We start from the raw sequence: 12,862 nt of genomic DNA on the forward strand, positions 1-12,862 counted from the left end.
TACATGTTCTCACTGTAATTTCCCCCTCACGAATGAATTTTTGCTAGCACTAATTTGAATGCTGGGGGGAATCAAACGCATTTTACTCGCAGTACTCAAGCTGACTTACCTTTGCTTGAATGACGGCGTACTCACAACGTGGAGGCTTAAAAATAGCCAAATCTTGTACCCAGTCCTTGGTGAATTGGATGTGCGCCTCCAGAGATTTATAATTGCGAAATTGGTGCGCCGTGTATGCTCTGACTCCACAGACAAGGTATGAGAGTAGATCATGCTAAGTCAATAGCGGTTTGGTCTTCAGGGTTTCTACTCCACGGCTATATTTCATACGGGTCCACATTTCAACAATCAAGTACCGTCTCTTTGCATCTGGACAGAATCTGTCTCTATACCGTCATTTTCTTTTGAGCTACGTTTCAGAATGGTTCGTAGCAAACTTGTTTTGATTCGTGACCTGCCAAGATGGTGCTGCGCTCCCACAATGCATTGCGACATTACGTCAACTCCAAAGCCCTTTGCGTGCAGGAGTGTATGCGCATGCGCATTGCCACGGTGGTTTAAAAAATAAAGATATAATGAAAAGTAATTAATAAAAATAAAATATTTAAACATTCCCACAAATGTGCAATGAACGTGCAAAAACTCTCTTTAGTAGTTGTTGCTGTTTCTTTCTTTCTTTCTTCTTTTTTTTTTTTTGAAAAATAACGACGTCTCTGAGGCGCGAAATCTGACAGCGAGAGGAACGGCCGGATACAGGAGACGGGAAGAAACAAGCCGATTATGTTCGCGTTAATTAAGTGGTTGGAAGATGTAAAATTCTCAATTCTGCCAACTGAACATATACGAGATTTTAATGAGGATGAATAATTAGCCGGCATGGAGGAAACGGACCTTTATTTCGTGGAGTGGCGACAAGAAGCCAAGGCGGGTGGCCAGTCTAAGAAGCCTCCATCATCAAGCTAGCAGGTGCCTTTTCCCATATAATATTACTTTATTCTCGCTTATTTGGAACGGAAGCGTAGAGCTGCCACCCAGGCAAAAGAGAAATATAAGTATATCACGTTATAACGTGAAAAGTTTATCGTTCTAACAATATACTATCATGTTTGAACAACATGTTTGAACAACATTGTACGAAAAATGTACATAATTATCACGTCCGTACAATATTGTGCGAACGTGACAATTATGTATATTATAATAATGTGATATTATATTATACCAGTGGTTCTTAACCTGGGTTCGATCGAACCCTAGGGGTTCGGTGAGTTGGTCTCAGGGGTTCGGCAGAGCCTCCGCTGTGACGTGCACGGCTCATTTTGTGCACCAGTAAAAAACATATCTACGTCTAATTTGAAAAAAAAAAACACTTTATTTTTCACTAAAGAGGGGTTCAATGAATGCGCATATGAAACTGGTGGGGTTCGGTACCTCCAACAAGGTTAAGAACCACTGTATTATACAAACATGAAAAGCACAATGTTAGAACAATAAACATTTCACGTCATAACGTGATACAGCTCTATTTTTCTTTTGCCTGGGTGGCAGCTCCACGCTTCCATAATTTGGTAATCAAAATATGTAACTTAATTAATTATATTGTGACGTACTTTTGCCTTTTCTTATTATTCTGCCTTCTCAATAACTATCAAAGCCTATTCACATTTAATTTGGCTTTCACAGAAATCCTACCTCTCCTTCTGGCTACAGAGTACTTACCAAGGTTAGAAACAAAGAACAGTTATGCTTTATTAATGTTCGCTAATTACAATGTTCCACATTTCCTTGCTTTTTAAGTCATTTTTAGGCTTTTTAGAGTTTTTGTTTTTTATTTTTTTTAGCAGTAATGTTTCTGCCTATTTATTTCAGCCCATGAAATCGAATGCAGATCTTCCTAATGTGAGATTTACATAAATGTAAGTAATTTTGTTTGTCATTGTCATTAATGTTGTTGCTGTTGTTGTTTTTGTGCAGTTTGCAATCATATAAACCTAGCAAGCATCAGTCAGCACAGTGACTAACCTAAACAGATTCTTGCTTTATTCACATATATTATATGTAATTATATATACCTGCACATTGTACCTAGGGTTGCAGCCACTTGGCCCCACCCCATTGTTGTGACAGCCCTGATTGTACTTATACACTGCATCTGAACAGGGAACAGTCTGCCACATTAATGTATTTTTAAGTGACTTGTTTGTAATACATGAATTTGTTTCTTACAGATGTCAAAGTCTCAACCTCATGCTGCCCTCCCCCATCCTCCTAAAGTAAGTATTTGTTGTTGTAGTTTTTTATGCGGTGTCTGTGTCACATGCTAATCATAATTATTGAAATAACTGTTTTCTAACAGATTTTCCAAAACACTAGTTATGTTTGTTGTCATTCAGACCAGTACTACTGCTTAGACATTGTTTAGTGGTCATGCATGTTTGACAAGCTCGTTATGATACCAAAACAGTAGGCCTATCACAATAATCGATATATCGACTTAACACACAGTACATGTACATGACCTCAATAATTGTTGATGATGTAATTTATCCGCCATTATATTTACAAAAATAAAATATAATGATAACAAAACAATAACATTAAATATCATTGTTTTCTATTTGTTAGAAAACTTACTATTTATTCAAGTTTTTAAGGTATCTAATATTTTGATTCCTAATTTCAATGATCTAAATACTTTAAGAATTAGATGTCGGTTTGTCAATTGAAAGTGTGTAGATCTTGCATTATTATGGTGTTATATTATGATTATACATTCAAAGACATAAAATGGTCTTAAAATGACAATGACATAACTTGTCGCAATTGTTTATGGGGCAATATACCGACCAACAAAAAGTCGCTATCGTAACAGGCCTTCAAAACAGACGGTTTTATGATTGATAAATTCAAAAAATAAATACATTTAATTTCTCTGAGATTCTCTAATATTCAGTTACAGTTCACAACACAGCTACCCGTACATGCAGTATTATACTGTAAATATAAATCTCTGCATTTAGCATCCCACTAGAAGCGTCACAGTTACTGCCTCTTTTTTTTTTTTTTACAAATACCTGTACTATCACTAACACATTTACTGTTTTACTTTTAGCCTGTGGATACAAATGCAGATTTCCTTAATGTAAGTTGTGCATTTTAATTACATCATGTTATTTTTATTATTATTTATTTATTTATTTTATTTTACATTCAAATATTTCAAGCTTCTTGGTTAAAGAAGCTTGATTGCTAGTAGGTAAAGAATAGTTCACCTATAATTCATATTCCCAATTAATTTCTCACCTCTGATTGAATGCCTTTGTTTGTTTTCCTATAACAAAACATTTTTGCTGGATATATATGGTGAATTTATATGCATAGATACAGTCGTAGTGCTTGACACATGCAAACAGCAGTAGATGTACTAAAAAGGAAATAATTACAATCATGATGTTGATTGCTGATGTCAGTATATATATTTTAGAGGAATGTTTTGTTTTTCACCCAAAATGAACTATATTGCTTCAGAAGAGATTTATTACCCTACCGGACTCTTATATATTGTTCTGTTTTTTGTTTGTTTTTGTTATTTTCAGGTTCAATGGTGCGTGTTCTTCTAATGGCCGCCTTCCCACTGGAGGTTTTGATCCACAGCAATTTAAAAGGTAATCAGCTTTGAAAGTCAGTTCAAATGGTTAGCTAATAGTACTTTAAAAAGCCTACAACTCTGTCACCAGTTTCTTTACCAAAAATTACCCATAAAAGTATCGCTCAATAGCATATATTGTAGTTCAAATGTTTAGTTGTACAAATATCAAATTTTTGGAAATCTAAAACTAATCAAAAACTCAAATGTTCATGCTTTTTATAGGAGGACAGAGCAAAACGGACATCGGCGCAGAGTGAAGAACTGCCCTTGATAAGGACACTATGACAGCCATATATAGTAAGTGAAGACTTTCTGTGTATCTAAAATTGCATACACCACAAGTAACTTACTTTGCAACCATTAAAATAGGTTGTAAAGTAAGTTACCAATACAAATAGGTGATGATGCATTGTAGTGGTTGGTCTCAGACAAAGAAGGTCAACAGATTTATGAATGCTGGAAGGTAAGGAGAGACGACCAAAAGGGGTGTTAGCATTACTGTAATGTGAACTGGATAGACTTCCCATCTAGGAAAAAAAAAGAGGTAAATTATGCGTAAAATATATCTGTATTAATATCTGTATCTGTATAAACAGAAATATCTGTTTGCTAAATGAAGCCAGCTAACATAAATCACATTTTTATTTTAACTCTGATAAAAGTGGCGGTAAGGAAGGGGTTTCCCAGCGTGTCCAGAAGGGCTTTGAGGATTGCAGTGAAAGCTGGGGGAACTGAGACTGTGTGTATATATATATATATATATATATATATATATATATATATATATATATATATATACACACACATAAATATGAAGGCATGCCGGCTCGGACGTCGCCCGGATCAACAAGGTCCGCGTCAGGTGTTGAGGAACCAGGGCACCCTGACGAAAAGTGGGCTACTGGAACAAGAAGGCATCGGTGGGCAAGGGACGAAAACAGGGCATTGTTGGAATGCTACTACGCAAGTAACCCCGGCGGAAGGGGCTACATGAATAGGATGAGGGACCTATGGATTCTTCGATACCCAACATCCACAATGACGGCGAAACAACTAGTAGCTCAGTGTTCCAACATTCGAAAGAAGGGACTGCTCTCACAGCTAGAGATTGACGAGGTACAACACAAATGCTACGGCAAGGAGGAGTCAGGACGCCAGGTCAGGGGGGAGATATCATCACCCCCACCCGAGATTGGGTACATAGCCCCAAGTGCGATAGGAGAAGGATCGTTGAGTGCGAGAGGAACTGACCTGAAAAATAGGATCATGGCCAAGCTTGAAACCTGGATCCCCCGTAGCCGGTTACCAAGATTACGTGAAGTACCCTCAGAAGGTCTGCTAGATGATGTTAATGCACTACGGGCAATACCTACAACCACGATTACCGACACTAACAAGCTGATCTACAATACGGCAGCAGTGATCAGTGAGATGCTTGGCTACAAGTTGAACAGCCACAAGGGGCAGTACCCTCCATGGAGAAGGAGGCTAGAGGGCAAGATCAAAGTAGCACGGAGGGAGGTTAGCCAACTAACGGAGTTGCAGAAAGGTGCGACAAATAAGGTGCCTAAGAAATACAGCAAGCTGTCCATACCTGAGGCCTTGGAAACTGCCAAGCAAAGACTCACAGCCTTGGCCAGCCGCTTGAGGAGGTACACCAGAGAGATAGAAGGCAGGAGAATAAACCAGCTGTTCTCCACAGAACCAGCAAAGGTGTACTCTCAGTGGCAAGGGAACAATAAGAGAACAGCACCACCAAGGCTGGAGACGGAGCAATACTGGAAGAGCATATGGGAGAAGGATGCAACCCATAACGGCAATGCTCAGTGGCTAGTGGATCTGAGGGCAGACCACAGTGACCTCCCTGAACAGGGTCCAGTAACCATCACAGTGGCAGATATCCAAGAAAGGGTCTCCAGTATGAAGAGTTGGACAGCACCAGGGCCCGACATGGTTCACGCCTACTGGCTGAAGAAGCTGACTGCACTCCACGAGCGTCTGGCAGCACAAATGAACCAGCTGCTAGTTAACGAGAGACACCCGGAATGGCTAACTGAAGGCCGGACGGTCCTGATCCCCAAGGACCCCAAGAAGGGACCGGTCCCCTCCAACTACCGACCAATAACCTGCCTCAGTACTACATGGAAGCTCCTGTCAGGCATCATATCGGCTAAGATGAACAGGCACATGGGTCAATACATGAGCGGGACACAGAAAGGAATTGGCAAGAATACCAGAGGTGCAAAACACCAGCTACTGGTAGACAGAACAATCAGCCGAGACTGCAAGACCAGACTGACCAACCTGTGCACTGCCTGGATTGATTACAAGAAGGCCTATGACTCAATGCCCCACAGCTGGATACTGGAATGCCTAGAATTGTACAAGATCAATGGGACCCTAAGAGCCTTCATCAGGAACTCAATGGGGATGTGGCGTACAACACTAGAGGCCAACTCCAAGCCCATAGCACAAGTTACCATCAAGTGCGGGATCTACCAAGGAGATGCTCTGTCCCCACTGCTGTTCTGCATAGGCCTGAACCCCCTCAGTGAGATCATTAACAAGACTGGCTACGGATACCGACTACGGAACGGAGCAGTTGTCAGCCACCTCCTGTACATGGATGACATCAAGCTGTATGCCAAGAGTGAACGAGACATCGATTCACTGATCCACACTACCAGGCTATACAGCAATGACATTGGAATGTCGTTCGGACTGGAGAAGTGTAGTCGGATGGTAACAAAGAGAGGGAAGGTAGTCAGAACTGAGGGGATTGAACTACCAGAAGGCAACACTGCAGACATAGAGGACAGTTACAAGTACCTGGGGATCCCGCAGGCAAATGGGAACCATGAAGAGGCCGCTAGAAAGGCTGCAACCACCAAGTACCTGCAGAGGGTCAGGCAAGTCCTGAGGAGTCAGCTGAATGGTAAGAACAAGATCCGGGCCATCAACACATACGCCCTGCCCGTGATCAGGTACCCTGCTGGGGTAATAGGCTGGCCAAAGGAGGAGATAGAAGCCACTGACATAAAGACAAGAAAGCTCCTGACCATGCATGGAGGGTTTCACCCCAAGTCCAGCACCCTGAGGCTGTACGCTAAGCGGAAGGAAGGGGGCCGGGGACTGGTGAGTGTCAGCACCACAGTCCAGGATGAGACAAGGAACATCCAAGAATACATTGGGAAGATGGCCCCAACTGACCGAGTGCTCAGTGAATACCTCAGGCAGCAGAAACCCAAGAAAGAGGAGGGAGACGAGGAACCATCATGGAAGGACAGGCCCCTGCACGGTATGTACCACCGGCAGATAGAGGAGGTGGCTGATATCCAGAAATCCTACCAGTGGCTGGACAAAGCTGGACTGAAAGACAGCACAGAGGCACTAATCATGGCAGCACAAGAACAAGCTCTGAGTACAAGATCCATAGAGGCTGGGGTCTATCACACCAGGCAAGGCCCCAGGTGCAGGCTGTGTAAAGATGCCCCAGAGACAATCCAGCACATAACAGCAGGGTGCAAGATGCTAGCAGGCAAGGCATACATGGAACGCCATAACCAAGTGGCCGGCATAGTGTACAGGAACATCTGTGCCGAGTATAACCTGGAAGTCCCGAGGTCAAAATGGGAGATGCCCCCAAGGGTGGTGGAGAATGACCGAGCTAAGATCCTGTGGGACTTCCAGATACAGACGGACAAAATGGTGGTGGCTAACCAACCGGACATAGTGGTGGTAGACAAACAGAAGAAGACGGCCGTAGTGATCGATGTAGCGGTTCCGAATGACAGCAATATCAGGAAGAAGGAACACGAGAAGCTGGAGAAATACCAAGGGCTCAGAGAAGAGCTCGAGAGGATGTGGAGGGTGAAGGTAACGGTGGTCCCCGTGGTAATCGGAGCACTAGGTGCGGTGACTCCCAAGCTAGGCGAGTGGCTCCAGCAGATCCCGGGAACAACATCGGAGATCTCTGTCCAGAAGAGCGCAGTCCTGGGAACAGCTAAGATACTGCGCAGGACCCTCAAGCTCCCAGGCCTCTGGTAGAGGACCCGAGCTTGAGGGATAAACCGCCCGCAGGGGCGTGCTGGGTGTTTTTTATATATATATATATATATATATATATATATATATATATATATATATATATATATATATATATATATATACACACATATATGTATATGTGTGTGTGTTTCTTTTAGAATGTTTAAGTATGTAATGAGAATAAACTTATAAAATGAGTATTCCTTGCTTGATTGATATGCTATATGTATGTTTTAAACATCAAATAAAGATTTCTTTCAGATGTTACATGTGAATGTGTTTTCTTAGAAATATATGAAGGGTTAAATTTATATTTTTTTGAATGATTTTAAATACATTTAAATTGTATTTTGAAATATATTTTATTAATATATTTCAAAATATACAAAAAATGGCCAAAAAATATATGTGCTAAAATACATTTTAAATATATAAATATATTTCAAAATGTATTTTGAAATATATTTTTTTACCGTATGGGCAAAGCTACACCAGAGGGTTGTGCTGTGTAACAGGTTGGTGCAGGTGGTGTTATCTACATTTGAACATTAGGCAACAGTCTCATGAAGACACTTTCTATTGTTCACTAAAGACCAACAATAACAGAGACAAAGGGAGAGCAGCAGAACTAGTGCTAACAATTAGCACTGCTAGCCTGCCCACCAACACCAGCTAATGTTCTAAAAACGATGATCAATGATTTTGCTGTAACGGCTCCAGCTGTCTGTGTCAGGGACACGTTGGAGATGAAGTGAGTGATCCAGTGACAAAGGTTTGGAAACCTGCAGTCAGCTGAGACTAAAGGAGTCACCTGACCGAGAGACCAAATGTTTCACTGAGAACGTCCAGATGAACAGAATCAACCTTTGGGATAATCTGTTCCACACATCCATGTTTCACTTACTGCATTATATCTCCTCATTGCTGTGCACACAGGCCTGTGGCTTATAACCAACTCCAAGTTCAGACTCAGAGGCTGCTGAAGCTGTTTTCTGGAACAGAGACGTGTTGGATATAAAACCAACTCTTCTTTATGTGTCAGCACTGAGGAAAGGAGCAGCTTCGTTTCTAAGTGTATGAAGGACTGTAGCAGTGTGTGTGTGAGCTTTATTTCACAGACAGAACCATGTCAAAAACACAACTTCAGGTAAAAACAATACAAAATCAAAGAGTCTGATCAGAAGGATTAAACAGAGGAGTGTGGGACTGTTTTTAACAGACAGCAGGTTAAGCCAGGCTGGAGGAGTAAACTGAGCCTCGGTGTGAGCAGCAGTGTGTTTGACAGGAAGCTGAGATAAACAGTCTGGAGCCCATTTAGTGCTTCATATGAAAGTGTGAGGATTTGAAAGCAAATCTAAAATCAAGCAGGAGTCAGTGTGAGAATGATTTGTGCTTTTCCTCAGTCAGATGCTGGGAGTTTCAGTTCATCCATGTTCAGCGTGCTGTGCTTTGTGTAACAGGAGAATATGACAGTATAAATCAAGTCTTCATGTCACTGAAAGCCTCCACAGTCTGCTATGGAGGTGCATCAGTTTGGATTTACAAGAAGAACATTTCTTAAACCTGCCACAAGATGGCGCTCCAACAGAAGGGATGTCCACAGTGTAACACAGACACACACATACTGTGTGAATGTGTGAGTGAATGGGCTTTCAACACAAGGCTTCTGCTGCTACCTTTAATGACATAATTAGCTAACAAGAACAAACTGTTAATTACCACCAAAGAACGGCTCCAGATTTTAGCTGCTGACCATTTTGTGAAACGTTGATTACATCAGCTTATTGTTGATTTTTCAACCTTAATATCAGCTGCTTTAAAGGAGCCTCGTTCTCTGGCAGTAACACTTTTCTTCACTAGATGCAGTGCAGGCACAGTCTGTGTTTCTAAACTACACACTAATGTTCATTGTTGTGCAGCTAAATCCTCCCTCTGGATGGGAAGAATCCCTGTCAGGCTTCAAACACCTGGCTTGGTGTTCTGGAGCTAATGTGTCACCTGTGAGGACTCTGAGATGAACACACAGCAGACACTTCAGTTCTCCGTCTGTGTGTCCTCAGTTTCCCAGCATGCCTTGGCTGTGGTGGTGGAGGTGAATGAGGGGGAACATGCTGCTCTGTCAGCACTCAGGTTTCATACCTGGTGATCTCAGAGGACAAAGCGGCGTTACAGCAGCGCACGTTGATGAGACCTGATGCTCTGAACAGTTCAGACTTCAGCCTCACTCTGAGAAAACAAACGACTGACTGTCAGCAGCAACTACACCTGCTCCATCAGTGACGGAGAGAAGAACTGAGACTGAGAGACATACAGCTGCAGGTCAAAGGTCAGAAACGCCCGCTCTTTGTACGGGTCAGGAGTTAGTACTGCAGAGGTCAGAGGTCAGCTTGCTGACAAACCATTTGAAACAGTTTGGAGCTAAAAGCACAACAGCAGAGGAAAGAAGAGACACTGCAGAGATGATGCAAAATATTGTGTTTTGTTCTCAGCTGTCAAAAAGTGTAACACACGTGTTCCAGCACAGCCTTTGTGTACTTTCACTTCTCCATACTGTCCATTGGAAATCCTGTTTGTTCCTTTTTGATTTCAGTCCATGTGTCCAAAGCAAACTTCTGTCCCACACTTTCTCTGCTGACTCTTCACCGATGCTCAGATGATCTCAGATGATTTCACCAGAACTCATCAAAATTCGGGCTCCACAGAAACCCAGACGTCACTAAACAAGCGTAACAAGCAAAGTGAAAACTGGTCGTTCAGCTTTATTGACCAAAGATAAGCTCACATGTCACCTCATGACACAGACACTTATTTCCACAGCATGCACGAGGACTGACAATAAGTGTCTATAAAGCCACTTCTATCTGCCACACCTGTGCTTCTGTCATGGTTGCTCTCCTCTCACTCTGTCATTTATCCACAGTCTGCCTCCCTCTGCTCCGTCAGCTGACGTCCTCTCTACACCACCTGCTGTGTTTTATCCTGCAAAAACACATTTAAGAAGCGTTGCACCGAGTAACGGGAGGAACTGCTATAAAATCCATTTAAAGGAGGTGGTGCTGAGTGCTGTGACTGGGGTCCCACCACTGACATCACGGGTGGAGGACATGTTGGAAAACTGCTACAAAGTGCTGTGCAGCCAGCAGAGCTTACAGTCTGTCCTGTGTGTCATACAGGCTCTCACACTTAGTGTTTCTGTGACACATTGAAGAGAAGTTTGTGTTGTTCACAGTTGTGCTTGTACTGAGTGACAGCTGACATGACCTAACAGGAATAATGTGTCTGTGCTGAATGAGAAGTAACACACAATGAAGTCTTGATGCATCTCAATCATCCAGGAAAGTGAGTCTGTTGCTTCTGTTCATCTGGACGCAGCGTTTTGTGGGAGAAACGTTCCGTTTTCAGCCCCAGTGGAGCAGCAGGTAGCAGAGGTGAGCCTCTTGTATGCAGCCTGTTATCTGTGGGACCAGGGAGGACGTCACACAGATGTTGCTGATTCAACATCTGTGTGACAGCTGGAGCAGCACAGTCTGCAGGAAACATCTGTGCATGTAGGAGACACCAAGGTTTACATGGTGGAAGCAGACGACTGACTCAAGCAGCCTCACATCACAGGCTGCTGGCTACAAGCACATGACCACAGTGACTGGTTTCACTGGTGTCTGTCCCAGTCTGTGGCAGAGACACAGGAAGTCACAGACAGCCTGCACACAGCGTTTCCTCTGGAGTGTGTTTCACACCCTGTTTGTGTTTCTCACTAACATGTTGTAGTTCTTCCTGCACACAGCAGCACTTTGATCATTTCTCCTGCTTTTCTTCCTTTTCTAGCTTTTATACACTGACAGTAACACAAAACTCCAAAGTCATCATTTGAAGAGCTTCTTAAGAGTTTCTGTGAGTTTAGTGAAGTCAGCCTCTCAACAATAAGTGTGTGTGTGTTGATTAGCTAATGTTCAGAGAGGACTGCACTGATGTAGCATCCAGGTGAGCAGCTTATGAGCCAAGAGGGGAAATTTAGCTGTATTATTGTTGTTTAAATGTAATAATTTATGATTTCATGTTCCAATATTTCACTTTTCCCAACGTTTGTTATCATTTGGTCTGAAAACCATGACAAACAGCAGTGTTACAGTTGTTAGCATTAGCTGCTATAGAGCACTCAGTCACTGTATTGGTGTTAGCGACATGAACATATCTGAGCTAACTGTGTGTTCCAGATGTGCAGCAAACCCAACTGTCCCTGTGTTTTCCTGCTGTAGACATTATCCCCATGATGCTGACGTCCTCTGGTGGGACGAGCTCACACGTTTATGGATTCAGATGCTAACTGGACCAGACTGGTGTCAACCTTTGTGCTATAGAAGCAAATCAAAGAAGAACCAGTTGAACCTGAGCTGTCTGTAGTGGTGACACCAACACCATGGCAGCCTGCACATGCTGACCCAATCAGAAACCAGCGTTGACGCTGAGCCTCGGCTCTGTCTCAGGAATACCATGAACAGGCAGACCCTCTGCAGCAGGCTGACCTGTGACCTCTGAGACAGAGGGAGGAGTTTGTGTCAGCAGGGGGCGCTGCAGCATCGCCTGAGAGCTTTAAGAACAACAGCAATAAACAGGAAGTGAAAGTCACACTTCTGTTGTTGTGCGTCATCAGCAGACCTCCACCCTCTGCAGGAAGCTGAGATAAGAAGCAGCCAATCACAGAGCAGAGAGCGTGTGACTTCCTGTTCCTGCTGTTACTGTGACAACAGCTCCTGGGACAGAGAGCAGCTTTCTAAAGAGGAAAGATGCTGCTGTCACCCCCGGGTGTCATGTGACCCACCTGATGTACCGATTTAAGACTGTAAGAACAATAATAACAACATGTTTTAGTCAGGTGATCCATGCAGAGCAGATCCATGTGACCAAACACAGCTGGATCACATGTTTCCTCTCCTGGAAACAGAAAGCCTTCATGTATAAAGGCTCATGTACCCACTGAGCCCTGCTCTCAGATCTGTGAGGCTTTAACAAACAACAGTTTAAAGTCATGTTTAGCATCTTCTGTCAGTGTGGAAGGTCACACACTTTCCTGAGTGTTGAACCCTGAGTGATGTGTTTACTGTCAGCTAGTTTAAATGCTGTAGGCTGCAGCCGTTGCTCTAACACTATAACTGTAACAGGGCTCAG

At 42.9% G+C, this 12,862-nt stretch overlaps 1 long non-coding RNA gene across 1 annotated transcript; it reads left to right on the forward strand.

Annotated features, from left to right (window-relative positions):
• The first annotated feature begins 624 nt into the window (after positions 1-624).
• On the forward strand, positions 625-4,375 carry LOC309702451. The gene is made up of 8 exons (XR_014275497.1): positions 625-966; positions 1,684-1,723; positions 1,870-1,916; positions 2,229-2,273; positions 3,113-3,142; positions 3,597-3,665; positions 3,872-3,946; positions 4,312-4,375. It is a non-coding gene; the product is annotated as an uncharacterized lncRNA (long non-coding RNA).
• Positions 4,376-12,862: the final 8,487 nt, after the last annotated feature.

Source organism: Aulonocara stuartgranti (assembly GCF_965226115.1).
Source record: "Aulonocara stuartgranti genome assembly, chromosome: 3".
NCBI lineage: Eukaryota > Metazoa > Chordata > Actinopteri > Cichliformes > Cichlidae > Aulonocara > Aulonocara stuartgranti.